Genomic DNA, 16,308 nt, shown 5'->3' on the forward strand with positions numbered 1-16,308 from the left:
GCCTCAGGGCACCTAGGCCAGCGCCTTGTGCACGGGGGACATTTGGTTGAATTAAATAGAATTTGTCTTGGAAAGAGGCTTCTGCTTAATGTAGGACATTTTTGATGTTGGACGGTAGGAGGATTGAAGCTTTCCTTTTCTTTTTCCCATTGAGAGGTGTTTTTTAAATTTTCATTTTTTTTTTAAATGTGTCTAGCCGAGGGAGACTAAAACACCTGGGTCTCTCTGACTTTTTCCACTGGAAGAAGGTGGGGAGTTCATTGTATTGGGTCTACCCTGTTTGAAACTCGCCCTTCCAAATGGAATCAGAACTATACAGAACAATGGCTACCTCTGTCTTTAAGAATCCCAGGACCTTTGGACAAAAGATCCAACAATCAGAGGACACAGCATAACCACGTGTGAGACCTCCAATGTGGCTGTGCAAAAGGAGGGTCTTGGGAGGGCAGGATTTTCGGTGAAGGGGGAGAAGCCCCAGGGCTTCTGGGGAAGGGGAAGGGGCATTCCAGGCAGGAGAACAGGGAGAGCAGGCCCAGCGATCCAATCGCTTGTGGGGGAGGATGGGGAGGAGCTAAGGGCCCCCGCAGCTAGGTGGTGATATGGATCCACACCCTGGGATATGATCTCATTAGCTAAGCAGGACCAGGCCTGGCCAGGATTTATAAGGAAGACCTCCCAGGAAAGCCCTGGGTACTGCATAGATTGATGCTGGTGATTCATTCGGTGGCAAATCTTTCTTCTGAGTCAGTCTTGAATCAATGTTCCAGGACGCAGTGTGTGTGTGTGTGTGTGTGTGTGTGTGTGTGTGTGTGAGGTTGTGTGTAAGTATGTGATTGTGTGTGTGTTTATATGTGAAAGGGGACAGATCCCTCTTAGACAAGTAGAGAATCTCTTACACCCCCTGAGGGGGTCTAAGGATGACGCTCCCCTGAACTCTGGGGGAGCCGGGCTTCCCTTCTGCTGATCGCCTCCCACTGGCAAGATTATTTCAGTTGCCTGTTTCCCCAGAAATGACCTCTTGGACCCCTATGTTCTGAGATGATTCTGGCTGCTTTTGTACCAAGGGAAAATGCACATGCAGATATTTCCCTGCCCTGGGATACCTTTCAGGGTGTTAGGTCAAGGGGGATGCTCGTCTACAAACCCGAACAAACTGAGGATGTCCAGCTGTCCATGGGAGGGTGTGATGGACCAGGGATCCTGGCGAGGCTCACCCTGAGAGGGTGGGCTGTCCCCAAGGAAGAAGTCACCTGGACAAGAGGCAGGGGGCAGTGTGGCCTGATAAAGGCCACTGTGTAAGGTGTGCCTGTCCACTCCAAAGCATCCTTTTGTCTCCTCTACTAATTCTGCCCGGGTTAACCCCAGATCTGTGCTCAAGCACGCTGTCGCAGAGCATCCCTCTTCTGAAATAAAGGTATTTCTTAATCACTTTGCCGAACGTGATAATTTGGCACGTATGCACGGCACACCTCGTTTGGTTACTGTATGGCAGGGCAGGGGCACTCACTGCCCACTTGGGGACAAGCATGCTTACGGTTTGTTCTCTGCACTGGAGTGACTGGTGGCGGTGGGAGAGCTGGTCTGAAAGCTGTAAAAAGTTGGTCAAGAAGGCAGTGGGTAGAGAAGCCTGGGTGGCTCTGTCGGCTAAGCGTCTGACTTTGGCTTCAGGTCATGATCTCATGGTTAGTGAGTTTGAGCCCCGCGTCCGGCTCTGTGCTGACAGTGCAGAGCCTGCTTCAGATTCTCTGTCTCCCTCTCCAGCTCACACACACACTCTCTCTCAAAAATAAATAAACTTTAAAAAAAAAAAAAAGAAGGCAATGGGTAGACTTTGTTCTCTTTCTCCACTGATAATCTCAGGGAAGGGATTTAAATGAAAATTTTTTTTTATTGGTCCGGTCTTCAGCCAGCCGTGTCTTCCTGAGTAATTTTTGTTTCTTTTTCTCCCTTAGCTAAGGACATATTCTTAATATTTTATTACAAAATAGTTTGACGTGCTCATTACTGCTGGGTTTGTAACGAAGTTTCATAGGCTAGTGGCACTTTTTAAGACAGTTTTAAAAATGATTGTTGGTAGCTGGATGTAGGATACTGCAGGCCATGGAATAAATATGGGAATGTGGCATGCTTTCCACGGTGACTCTTTCCTTCCTTCAGATCAACAGCCCTCAAAACCGAGATCAAGAAAACCCCAGGCTTCAGAGCACCATTTAGACTCCGCATAAATAGGTCAGTTCATAGATGCAAGCTTTCCCCGTGACATTACTTAGCTATGTATGGATGCAAGAATTTTATGGTCACTGCATGATTTTCCCTCTCATTGCCAAGTATACATAACCCGCATTAGTGAGTTGGTAGTAAAAAAATGAGTTTTCTACACTTCTTGACTGTTGTATGTTTGAATTGTAAACTATGTGATGAATATTCTTATCCATATGGAGAAATATCAAGAATTCTCTTTGTGGTAGCTGGGCATATGTATCTAAACTTTCTGGCACACCCGAGTAATAAATCTTTCTGGAAATCTAGACTGCATGAAGCTTGCTTGTACTTAAGGTTCCAATTCTATTTCTTCATTTTTATTCATTATTGTGTCGCTGTCCTGGGCTGAAGGTACACCCTCCTTATCTTTGCCAGATTCCTGGCAATTGCAATTACACTTGGAAATGCTGGTCAGTAAGGGGAGGGGTCCCCTTAATTACAGAACGCAGAGCTTGTCATCTGAGAAAAATGAAGCACCCGTGAACCTGATGAGTGATCTGTAATCATCCCCTATCTGTGCTTTATTCCTTCCTGTGTGGTTGTCTCTGACATGCCCATTCCTGTGCACTGACTCTCACCCCTGGGACCTGCTCCGGAGCTGACACCCACCTGCTGTAGTGCAAGGAAGGTTCCCTGCCTCCAGCGAAGTATTTTTAACAAGCAAGGAGTTGTAGGAAAATGCCGAGCCAAACCAGGTTCTTCGGCCTGAAAGGAAAAGGCCAAACACAGTTACGGCCTATCGGCGCCTTCTTCTTAATACGCTCAGTTCGCTGAGGTTACGTGCAACGTGCTTCATTAAGTTCCTCCCCTCACCCCTGCCCAGCCCTCCCGCCCGCCCGCCTTAGGTACCTTAACACACACATTTATGAAGTCAGATACCACGTAGAGCCACTAGATGTCGCTGCCTCCAATCTGTTCCGCTTCCGGCCCACGTCGCTAAGGAGTTTAGGAGCCCGGCGGGCATTGCGGTGAGAGAAGAGCCCTGATCTCAAGGGTTGTAGAGGACTGCGAAGGAGTGCGTGGGGCTGGAGGCACTTTCGGGGATCCTTTGCCAGAATCCTTGGTGAAGCGAACGTGAAGGGCGCAGGGAGAGGGCGGTCGCGCTTGGGGCCAGAGGGCGACGCGCAGGTGCATGCCTTGAGTCCCTGCACGGGCTGGTGCTGGGGTGCTGGTGCCGGTCCCCAGGGATGCTTGCTGGTGGAGCAGGGGGGACACGGAATCTAATGTGGCCCAGCGGCAGAGGCGCATGACGCACAGGGGTAGCCTTAGAAGTGACATCTGGAAAGGTGGCATCGGCTGGGGCTTGGATTTGATTTTTCTTTATTTTTTTTAATAATTTTTTTTATATTTACTTAGTTTTGGAGGAGAGAGAGAAACAGAGCATGAGCGGGGGAGGAGCAGAGAGACAAGGAGACGCAGAATCCGAAGCAGGCTCCGGGCTCTGAGCTGTCAGCCCAGAGCCCGATGCGGGGCTCGAACCCACCAACCGTGAGATCATGACCTGAGCCGAAGTCGGACGCTTCACCGACTGAGCCACCCAGGCGCCCCTTGAATTTTTTTTCTGATAATGTTTTTATATTATAGGGTTAGGGTTAGGGTTATTCATCTCTATTGGCAGTGTTACACAGTTTTAATGTGTATTCTTATTGTGTATAAACATCTCATCTGCAGCTAATTTACATCAAGGGGGCAGCAAACCAAGTTAGTCCGTCTATTACAATCCAACTACAGTTAGAAGGCTTAGAGCATTCTGGAATGTCTAGAAGAAAGAGGAGAGCAATAAAATGCCGGCTTCTGCATATCTATTCCCACACATAAATTCAGGAACACTTGTTCCTGAGAGAGACCTCTCCCTGTGCTAGGGAGCTGAGGGTGTCAACTTCCTGTTTCTGAACTCAGAATGGTGAGGAAAAGCCTGTCAGCATGGTACCGGGTGCAATGAGCTATTTCCCTTGTAAACAAACTTTTTTGCTAAGGAGGGAGGTGATCATTTTCTTCTGCCAGCCCAGCTAGAAATAGAAGGCCTCTGGGCTAAGGAGAGTTCTATCTCTGATGGACACATTTGGACTGATGGCATTTTTTTCCTACTTGGAGGAATTAGTTGGATGACAGAATTCGAAGGTTTTCTCTATAGCTGGTGTTCGGGCTGTGGTTCGGACGATTCTAAGTGAGGATCGCAGAGGTGCGAACGCAGGAAAAGCAAGAGCATTGTTTACCAGACGCTCAAATCAAACCTGGGGCTCGTTGATTAGTAAGTGTGGAGCCCTGACCATGTGCCAGATGCTGCTTTAGGCTGGGGATACATCAGTGAACGGACAAAAATCACATGGCTCTCTGGAGTGTGTCTTTTAGTGGGAAGAGACAAAATCAATGAAACAAAACAAGTATGTATATATGAATACGATGAGAAATGCCAAGGAGAAAATACAGCAGAGAAGGAGGATGGGGAGTATAGGGTGAGATGGCTGGGGAAGGTCTCCCTGGGAAGGTGACATTTGAGCAAAAGCGCGGAGGATGAGAGGCAGTCGTAGAGATGCCGGGGGGTGGCATCTAGGCCTTGTCAGATATTCAAGAATTCTGCCACCCCGTGGTTCAGCTGTTGGCCACTTGGAATTGGATGTGGTGGGAGTATTTACACCAGGGGAATTAGCAAGCGCTACAAGGCTCTTTCATCTGGACAGCTGACTTCTCCGCATATCACGGTGGGGCAGTTACTAGAGGAATGAGGTTGTGCTAGCTGACGGGCTTGGGGACTGCTGCTACTTGGCTATTTGTAGGTAGTCCTTTGCTGGATAGTTGATCTTTCTCTTCAACTTGATGACATCTCTTCAGAAGACGATTCTTCTTTTTTTAAAAATTTTTAAATTAAAAAATGTTTAATGTTTATTCGTTTTTGAGAGAGAAAGAGCATGAGCGGGGCAGGGGCAGAGGGAGAGAGGGAGACACAGAACCCGAAGCAGGCTCCAGGCTCTGAGCTGTCAGCACAGAGCCCGACGTGGGGCTTGAACTCGTGAACCACGAGATCGTGACCTGAGCCGAAGTAGGGCGCTTAACCGACTGAGCCACCCAGGCGCCCCCATTCTTTCTCCTTGATTCAGCGTTTTTTTATAGTCAGGCCAGAGGAGCCTAAGCCCATTTTGCTGACTGAGGGTATGCCTCTAAGCTGTTTTGGATAAAAACGTGTCCTTGTGAGGCTTCCTCCCCTCGCATGCGCCTCCTCAGGATGTCAGTGAACTAAACGCTGTGCTCCCCAACATTTTGAAAAATATATGGCACACCTCAGAGTTCAATAAGACTTATTTTGGCATCATCTATGATTTTGACATTGATACATTTGGTTTTATCAGTTTGCCCCCCTTGTTATCATAAACACCCGGGGCTAAATTTTAGGAAGAGTTTAGCCCTGACCCGGGTTACGTGGTTATATATGGTGGGCGCTCTCTGGAACCAGGGAATGGGCTGCTGCTCTTTAGAATGGGCAGAGCCAGAGCAATTCAGAGCACACGGTTCTCTTTTGGGGCTAACAAAAACACACTGGAAATTTTATAAGAGCTGACTTTTCTGTGAAGTTTCCAGAACTTTCACCTACTACGTGGTCTGGCACCGACAACCCACATCCATCAGCGTGGCCCGTTCCAGCTTGGAGCAGGGAGCTCAGAGGTGCAAATCTACAGCGAGGGGTTGAGGCGGCCAGGCGGCCAAGCCCTGGAGCCGTGAAGTCCAGGCACCGTCCCCGTCTGGCCTTGACTCACTCTCTTGGACAGGAAAAGCCGCGGTGGACTCAGTCTCTGAGGATTCGGTGGGGGTCTCCTACTGAGGACCCGCACACTGCCTTTTCGGGGAGCCGTGGCCAGGAGGAGTGTGTGGGGATGTGCGGGGGGGGGGGCATTCTCGGTTGTCCTCAAGTCTGCAGAGTGCTACTGTCATGGTGGGTGGGGGCGGGGGGAAACTTGCCCTGCCCCAAACCCCAGTATGCCCCGGTGCGGGGTGGTGGGGTGCAGGTAGTGCCTGCCACTGGAGTCAGCAGGAGTCAGGGCTGGAGGAGGGTGCAGAAGAGGCAGAATCCCTGACTGGGGCTCCGAACATGGCTGTGAGCCCACTGCAGAGGAATGAAGGCTGAAGGGGCTCGGAAGCCTCACAAGGGTCTGCAGGGGTGCTGCTACGGACAGAGCCTTGGAGGGGGTGCGAAGGAGTGTGTTCAGCTCGGGGCTCGTGAGCTCTCTGAGCATCCTGGTCAAGGCGCCCACCTCTCTGGGCCTCGGTGACTTCCGTAAAACCAGAAGGCAGAACCGGATGATCCTGAGGCCCTGCCCTTCGTGGTTTCTGCGCGGAGACCGAACAGAATGCCCAGAGTTCCTGTCAGTGGGACTGGTGAGCAGGTGTGGTTTCCTGAGGAGCCGACTCCGAATGAGTCTCGAGGGGACGGCACGTCCCAGGCAGGGACGGGCCAGGAGAGTGGCGATGGCTCTGCCCTGCGGTCAGCAGGGGACTGGCCCTCAGAAGGTGTTGACCCCGCGTTTGGAGCCAGTGATTCCCAGCTCGTGTGAGTGGAGATTGGGGCCCTGGAAGGAAATCTACTGGTAGGCCTCACTGGCCTGGCCTCTGTCATGGCTGTTGGTTCCTCTGATGGTTTGTGGAAGGGCTGAGAACACTGGATCCCACCAAAGGAGAGACAGATGCTCACGAACTGTGCCGTGTCCTTCCCTGTGGTCCTTCCGAGCGCTCCTTTTCTTTATGGGCATGCATAGTGTGATGGTTAATTTTATGTATTGATGTGACTAGATAATTGGCCAAACATTACTGCGGGTATTTCTGTGAGAGTGTTTTTGGATGAAACTAACATTTGAATCCTTTGAGTAAAGCAGATTGCCCCCCAGTCCACATTAAGGGTGGGCCTCATCCAAAGAGTAGAAGGCCTGAATAGAACAAAAAGCTGTTGTCCATTGAGTAAGAGAGAATTCTCCTGCCTGGTGGTCTTTGGACTAGGATACCACCTCCGCCTGCTTCCACATCGGTTTCTGGCCTTTGGACTTGAACTGGAACATCACCCCTTCCTGCTTTTATATCAGTCTCTGGCCTTTGGACTTGAACTCGGACATCAACTGTTGACTCTGCAGGTTTTGGACTTGCTAGCTTCTATAATTACATGAGCCAGTTCCCTATAATAAACCTCTCTCTCTCTCTCTATTGATATATGTCTATGTTGATATTGATATATACAGATATGTAGATATAGGTGTACATTCATTGGCCCTATTTCTCTGGGCAATCTTGATTAATATGCAAAACATTTGATTATCCCACATGCTCGAGTTAGCACTGCTAGGAGGACGGAAAGCAGACTCGTGTCCCTGAAGCAGTGTGTTCAGAAGACACGGGACGTGTTTGCAGGCTTCCATGGAGAAATACATGCCCAGGAGAGCCCGAGAGTTGGAAATACAAGGTAGAGGTGTTGCTGGATGCAAAGTCGTCCCTCCTTCAGAGAGATGAGGGGAGAGTAAACAGAAGGCCAGCCCTCACACTTCTCCTTCCTCTTGTCCACACTGATGAACAAGTCCAGGGATGTTGGAGGATAAGCAAGCTAATCTATGGATACATTCACAGGGTTTTCGAAAGAAAGGTGCTGGATGCTGGGGAAATATTGAGTATTATTGCCAGTATTATTTCTGGGTTTCGTTCTACCTATATTTAAAGAAAATGAGGAATAAGTTTCAACGATCTATGTGTTTTGGCAAAAAGGTTAAAATTTCTCCCTGGTTCAAACCGAAAAAAACCTCTCATAATTCTCAGGTCAGACATATAAATATTCTAAACAAAACCTCATTAGTGCTGCCCACTCCACCATCTATTGAGTTAAGACTGGCTAATCCGAAGGTTGACACAGTTAAATGAAAAGGTTCATTTGGAACTGTTAACACCTTGCAATAACACCTTGCACTTCTACAGAACCCTTCATGCTGAAGGATCGCAAAGTGCCCTGCAGACGGTGTATAAATAGAAACCCTCCCTCCAAGCAGAGGCAGCCTCCTTACAGGCACGATGCCACCAAACACACCCCACGGTCTTTTTGTTGAAAGGGAAAAGTGAAAACTGTTTTCTCTATTGCAAACCGAGAGACTTTTCCCCTCATGCCAATCAATTTTTGGATTCTCTGACCAAACCGGTATCCAACTGATCAGCTGGGTATCTAACAATTCAATTCTGGGACGAATTCCTGGGGTCACACGGACCCCACAGGGCAAGGGCTCAGTTCCATGACACTGCCCCCACATCAGACACCAGCTTTATTTTATTAGTATTATTTTGTAATTTTTTAAATATGTATTTATTTTTGAGAGAGAGAGAGAGAGACAGAGTGCGAGCCAGGGAGGGGCAGAGAGAGAGGGAGACACAGAATCTGAAACAGGCTCCAGGCTCTGAGCTGTCAGCACAGAGCCCGACGTGGGGCTCGAACTCACGGACCGTGAGATCATGACCTGAGCCGAAGTCGGACACTTCACCGACTGAGCCACCCAGGCACCCCTCAGACACCAGCTTTAAATGTCGTGCCCAGCTACCCATACTTCTGTCTAGCTGAGTACAAATTTGGGGTATCCACAACCCCCTCTCAGGTTCAATAATTCATGAGAGTGAATCTCAGACCCCAGGAAAGCACTTTACTTACTATTACCGGTTTATTACAAAGGATACAATCTAGGAACAGCCAAATGGAAGAGACGCATGGGGCGGTGTACTGGGGGGGAGGGGTGCCCAGGGAGCTTCCATGCTTTTCTCGGGGTGCACTCTCCCAGCAGCTCCACACGTTCACCAACCTGGAGGCTTCTGAAACCTGTCCTTTAGAGATTTTTATGGTTTCATCACAGAGGGCGATTGATTAAATCACTGGCCATTGGTGATTGGACTCGATCCAGTCCTTCTCCCCTCCCCAGAGGTTAAGGGGAGAGTGGGACTGAAAATTCCAACCTTCCAATTGTGTTTTGGACCAGTCCCTGTCTGAAGCTCTTTAGGAATTCACATTAGCATAAACTCAGGTATAGTCTAAAGGGGCTGGTTACGAACAACAAGACAGTCCTATCACTCAGGGAATGCCAAGGGTTTTAGGAGATTGATGCCAGGAACCAGGGACAAAGGCCAAATATATATTCCCCACAATATTGCACCAACAACACGGTATTTCAGTTGAGGGTAGTGGTCACACTGGAGTGAGACCAGTACTGATGTATCTCGTGGAAGGAGCTCTGGAGCATCTTAAATGACGTGCTCGTGTTTTCTCGTCTCATAGCACCTAACCTTTGTTATCAGCACTAATAAAATTTCTGTGGTGATGAAATGTTCCAGTATGGTGGCCACTAGCCACACGTGGCTATTGAGCACTTGACATGTGGCTACTGTACTGCAGTGTTCTTATTTTATTAGGATGATTGTTTAATTGTGTTGTGCGAAGCTCTATAGTACAGATCATCTGGAAACGACGGGTGACCTCATGTGGAGGGGACGGCTCCTGCTGGGTTAGGAGCCGCCCTATGCCCCTCGTTTTTTTTTTTTTTAATTTTTTTTTAAACATTTATTTATTTTTGAGACACAGAGAGACAGAGCATGAATGGGGGAGGGTCAGAGAGAGAGAGAGGGAGACACAGAATCTGAAACAGGATCCAGGCTCTGAGCTGTCAGCACAGAGCCCGATGCGGAGCTCGAACTCACGAGCCGCGAGATCATGACCTGAGCCGAAGTCGGACGCTTAACCGACTGAGCCCCCCAGGCGCCCCGTATGCCCCTCGTTTCTTACCTCCCTCCTTGGAACTGTAGCCCAAGGTGAGGAGATATTGACATCGCCAGAAGTGTTTAGCGGTGGATCCATCCATCCAACCAACCATCCATCCATCCATCCATCCATTTACCCTTTGAACAAACATTTCTTGAGGATATGCAACATTTGGTCATATTCAGTGATTTTCCAGGTAAACAGAGGTTTTTAATTTCTTAATAGAGACATAGAATCAAATTTTGAAATAGTACAAGGTTAATCATAAAATTATACTTAAATGTACTCTTTCCCGAAGTGACTGCAGATTGAGGGGTGATCGCAAGCGGGACAAGAAGGAGGTGGGAAGTGGAACGAGGTGGTGACTCCAAGCATTAAATATGTGAAGGGTCCCCCCTGAACAAGATGATGGCTGTCTGTAACATGGAGATGTACCTATCACATAAATTTAGTGCTCCTTAAGTAGAGTAATTGGTGATTCTTGTAATAAAGAGGGCATTGGTGATGGAGGGAAGGTGAATAGTGTGGAGGTCAGCATTTTGAGGAACTCAGTTATTTTCCCCCACCTGGAATCATGGGATAAGAAGGGGGGAAAGAAAGCGGGAGGCTTTAAAGTGGAGTTTGGGAGGCTGAATGAAACGGCATTCCAAGGAAATTGTAGGAGCAATGATAGAGACAGAAGCGGTTGGAGCAGAACTGGGCTAGAGGAAAGAGCACAAAAGGAAGCGGGTTTTCAGTGCAGCTCACACAGCCCGTGTCCCCAAGCAACAGAAGCTGGCAAAACCGAGCACCGGGCAAGGGTCTGGAGGGCCAGGAGGGAACATTTGCAGGAACAGCCGGACCTGAGGACAGAGCCCCAGGCAGGCAGGCTCCACGGAAAAGATGTTGCCCCAGGTCTTGGCTGGAAGAGGGCCTTCCTTTGATCCTGAGCTGGGTAAGTGAGCCCAAGGCGATAGGCATGTGCTCTCCCTTAGCCGGTGGTGAAATTGGACTTCTGTTGTGGCAATGCGTGGGGGCAGGGCGGTTTTTTCCAAGAGGAGAGAGAGGAAAGCCAGACAGAAGCTACATCAGGCAAAATTTTGGATGCATATTAGCATGCGGGGACTGCATTGGCTTGCTTCCTTCTTGCGCTTGTTAAATATTTCATGAGAATTTCCTTGGCTAAGGCCCTTTGTGCGTGTCTTAGTCGGTTAGTGCCGCTATAACAAATTACCGTAGACTGGGTGCCTTATAAACACCAAATTTGATTTCTCACAATTCTGGAGCCTGAAAGTCTGATCTAATACGCTGACATGTTCAGGTGAGGGGCTGTTCCAGGTCGCAGGTTTCACTGTGTCCTGTGACGGGATGGAAGGGCTGAGGGAGTTCTGTGTGTTTCTTTTATAAGGGCACTAACTCTGTTTATGAGGGCTCCATGACGTAAGCACACCCCAAATGTCCCACCTCCAGATACCATCACATTGGGCGTTAAGACTTAAACATATATGAATTTTGGGGGCCCACAACCGTTCAGTCCATGGCAATCTGAAATGGTTTGCCTGGTCCCCAGTGGGTTGGGATTTCACCCCCAGTCACTGTGGTGTTTTGACCCACGGAACTGGACAAAGTGATCCTTGTGACATTTCTTAAACTCTCTCTTTCTAAGAGAATGTTTTTTCTTTTTTCCCCCTCATAAAGGACACTTGCTTTTCTGCCTGCCATGGCTGGGCCGTAGCCCTCTTTGTTATTTCTGTACCGTGAGGTGCAGCTGTATGAACTTGACAGGTCCTGGGAGCTAGTTTGTGTGCCTAACATATCCTGGGAACTGTGGCTTCGTTTTTATAAAGTTTAGTTAATTGTGGTCAATTTATATCTGTATCTTGGCATAAAGGGCTCAATTTAATGTCTTTCTCTTTCTCTACACACACACACACACACACACACACACATACATACACATATAGAAGGGGTTAGGATATATATCTATATATATCTATATATAGGTTTAGAAAAATCAGACCAAGTAATTGGTGATCTTTTTAAATATTAGGATTCATGACTTCCATTCCAAATAAATCCTTTCCAAACAAAATGCATTAATATATGTAATATATATTATGTTACAGTAAATTATATTAAATATCTGTGAATATATATTTATAAGTATATATAAAATTAATATATAATATATATTCTATTCCAAACAAGTCCTTTCCAAGCAAAATGTGTTTTTTATATATATATATAAAAATAAAAGAGCCAGACGTATGGGTGATTCTGCGGGTCTGCGTTTTGCTTGGAAAGGATTTGCTTGGAATAGATTTCATGAATTCTTATATTTACATAGATCATCAATCACTTGGTCCAATTTTTCCAAATCTTTACAAGCTTTCATAAGTATTTTTAATCTAATTACTTTGAAGTTGTGCAGTTATCAGAATTCCCATTGCTCAGAGCTCCTCACTCCAGGGTTGAGATAACTGTGCCTTTGAAATGTTAAGGTGAGACCCTCAGCCCAGGGATTTGCTCCTTCCTTGGCTGTGTGCCCGGTGATCTGTCAAGCTCACACAGGTGGGGGACCTGGTGCTGATGCCAGCCTCAGGGGCAGGGACGTGTTGGTGGTCCTGACCACAGAGATGAGGAATTAGCTGGTAGCAGCAGGATAGCCCAGCTTAAGTTCTGCAACCTGGATGTAGACTGAAGGCTGTGCGAGAGAGGTCAGCTCAGAGCAGACGCTGACCAGGACGTGCTCAGAGGACATACAGGTGGACAGCAGGTGCTGGGGTCGCTGCTCCCGGCTTGTGCTGGGCCCCACTCTTGGGGGATGAATGGCATACTGTGGTGAATCTTCCAGGAGGAGTCTGCAAAGTGGCTGCACAGTCCTGGGGTGTTAGCTTTCCAACCTAGCAGATTCCTGACTCTGTTTTTTCAAAAGCATGTTTCTTCTCTCGTAACAAAACCTTTACAATTTGACTTTTATCCAAGAGCGCATGAAGGCAATTGATGGTAATTTTTTCAAGTGTTTAATTTAACATATAGAAGTTGAATTTTCATGCCAGAGTTCCACATTGTGTTTCTGTGGGTGTTTGACTCTGGCTGTCCCTCTAGACTCATGCGGTTCTGACCAGCACATAGGTGTTCTCAGAATGAAATTTATACCCCGTTAATATTAATTGGGTGAAAAATGCATTGCTCTTCAGGAAAAGTTTATTTGCAGGTCACCTTGACTCTTTTCCAGCGAGCGGGGAAATGGCGGGATGTGGTATGGCAAGGCACGCCCTGCACGCAGGCTCAGGAGGCCAAGATGCAGGTGAGCTGTGTGAGGTTAGGTTCTAGGCCCTCTGCCAGCACGGGGGTGGTGCTCCGCAGGCTCTCAATGAAATGGCTCAAGCTTCTTTATCAGCACCTGCTTTTGCATAGCTATTGATTATGGTGCCGTCTACGTGTGTGGCCCTCCCACTGGAAGACTGTCTCATCCACGGTCAGGGCCAGCGTGTGGGTATAATATCACTCCAATGTGGGCGTAAGAAGCCTGGCTGCAGAGGAGACCGAAGGGCCTCCAGGGCCTGCCGTGTGGTCAGGAAAGCCCCTGGGGTCCCTGTTCCACAACACGGAGACCCATGGCTTCCTGTGGGGGTGGCGGGGGTGGCAGGGTGGGTCTTACCCTGTGCCTGGCCTGAGCGTGTGCTTCAGAAGAGCCTTGCGAGGAAGCCATGCTGAGGCTTCTGCTTGTGCCGAGACTGCTGTGCTCTCTAGAGGTGGTTCTCAGGGGAGAAGCCAGAGAAAAGGCACAGATGAGGCCAGCGGGCTGGGGGGCAGCTAGGCACATGGTGAGTGGGCAGCTCTGTGGGAAGGGGCTTCACGTTTGAGCTCACGCTCCCACTTGCTCATTGTGGCTAGAAACTCCTTGACCAGGGGGAAGAATTCTTCCGGAAGAGCCAGGTTTCAGGTCCTCGTACTTCTTTTGGCAGTTTATGAGAAATGTGTCACTGGATCTGGCCTCAAGGGCTTTGAGTGTTGATGAAAAGATTTTATTGTCAGTCTTAAAATTATATATAAAAAAAAGCCCTAATTATGTTTTAAGAAATGCATAAGTTTTAGGATGAAGAGACTTATCTAGCTGTGTGACCTTGAGCAAGTTGTAATCTTCCTAGACCCCAAATGACCCTTCTTTAAAAGGAAGCAGTTGTACCACATGGTTGCTTAGATCTAGTCTAGTTCAAAATGGGATGATTCTCCAGGGAGGTTCTTCAGTGTAATGATTTTCATGATTACAAAAGCAACGCATATGGTATGGGCTCAGGTGGTGACGCTGGTTAAAAATCACAGTGAAATATGAACGGTAATACCCGATCCTTTCCTGAGGTCAATATCGATAAAGGGCAGGAATATTGAGAGGCGGGGAGGAAAGAAGAACACGAAAGCAAAACAAAAACAAAAACAAAACAATGTTAGAAACACGCTGCACTGGCCAGATAAGACTCCAGTGTTGGTTTGGCAGGTTAGTCTCTGTGACCTCAGGCACCTTGTGTGACCTCTCTGTGCTCTTTGCTAGTGTCTGAGGTGGGGGGGCCCAGGGTGGAGGGGGTCGTGAGGCTCGCGGCGGCTGGAAGAGTGACCGGCTCGCACTGGGCCACCTCGGGGGCTGTAATTCATCAGTGGTGCTCGTCCCCAAGCCACATTCGGGTTAGCAGTAGTTTGGAGTGGTTCTTCCCTTAGTTCAAGCTCGATTCCAATTCTGGGAGTGGAAAGAAGTCGAGGGAGGAATGGAAGTTTCAGTCTTGGCTGTAAACAATCGGTGACACAGTGGGAAGTGGCACCTCGGTTTTATGGATCTCAGTCTGAGGAGCTCTATAAAACCATGACTGGCATAACGCTCTGAAAAACGACTTCGTTTTCTTCTTTTGGCTCTGCAGTTTGTGGACTTTGAAAAAAGCACTAAATTGAAAAAAAAGGCATATTATGTATTTTCGGGTTTTAATGATTTCTACAAATTTTTTTAAGGTTTAAAAAAGATTCTGTTTTAGAGTGACCTCAGTTGGCTTCAGAGCCTTAAACGTTTCTGGTCTGAATGGTGTTTGACAACACAATACAGTCTGTGAAATCTTTCCGTCTCCTTTCAATGATTTCGTCACCCGGTGTGAGAGTCACAGAGGACGCTGTGCCTTCCCTCCCTTTATGCCACCACGCCAGCTGGCCTTGAGCCTTCCTAAAGGCCAGGGCTCCCTTGGGGCTCCTGGCTTCTCCCTGCAGGCCAGTGACTGCCACTCAGGGGTCTGCGGTGCTGCTGTCCTCCCCAGGCCCTGGGAAGTCTCGGGGGTCACAGAAGGGTGGAGTAAACACTGGCCATGATTTCCCTCTCCTGCTCTCTTCTCTACCTCTACTTTCCGTGAGTTGATCCTTTGAAAGTGTACAAAATAATTTAATTATTACATAGCGCTTATTTTAAAATAAAGATTTGAAGTCGCCTAGGCTGAGTCACATACAATAGGACTATGAAAATAAGTCCTTCCTTCCTTCCTTCCTTCCTTCCTTCCTTCCTCTTTCTTTCTTTCTTTCTTTCTTTCTTTCTTTCTTTCTTTCTTTCTTTCTTTCCTCTTATGTATTTTTTTTAATCCATCCGAATTGCTAGGGAAGAGGTAAAACTTTCAGTATTTGCATATGGCTCAATACTATACATAGAAAACCCTAAAGACTTCACCCAAAACCGCTAGAACCGATAGCTGAATTCATTTTGGTGTTTCACTTAAGAGCGATGGAAAGCCATTGCAGGTTTTATTTTTGTTTCATTTTGTTGTTGTTATTTTTAGCAACGGGAGACACATGCTAGGTTTGAATTTTGAAAATAGCGCTCTGTGTGTGTTGTGCGGAGGGAGCAGAGCAAGGGTGTGTGAGGCAGCCCACGGAGGAAGCCAACACAACAGGTTGGGTGACAAATGAAGGGCTTGGCTCCAGGTAGGATGGTGGCAGTGGGAACGGAGAGAAGTGTGTGGCCTTGTGGTAGTTTGGGTGTGGACGGGGTGATGAGAGAGACGAACATGCCAATGACAACGCACAGATTCTGGAATGCGGTGTGGAATGCCAGTAGTGAAGAGGCTGTAGAAGGAGGATGATGAGTTTGGTCTTGGGTATGTATGTCTGTGGGTCCCCAGGAGGGGACCACAGCTGGCGTGAGTTTGTATGTACGTGTCTGGATTCAGGGATGTCTCGGATGACAGATTTAAACTGGGAGCCCCCTGCACGTCCCTGGGAACTGAGAGTGGGCGACAGTCCATGGCAAGAAGGGCCATCGGCTGGGAACCAAG

The sequence above is a fragment of the Panthera leo genome, chromosome F2 (genome assembly GCF_018350215.1).
Source record: "Panthera leo isolate Ple1 chromosome F2, P.leo_Ple1_pat1.1, whole genome shotgun sequence".
NCBI classification, from domain to species: Eukaryota; Metazoa; Chordata; class Mammalia; order Carnivora; family Felidae; genus Panthera; species Panthera leo.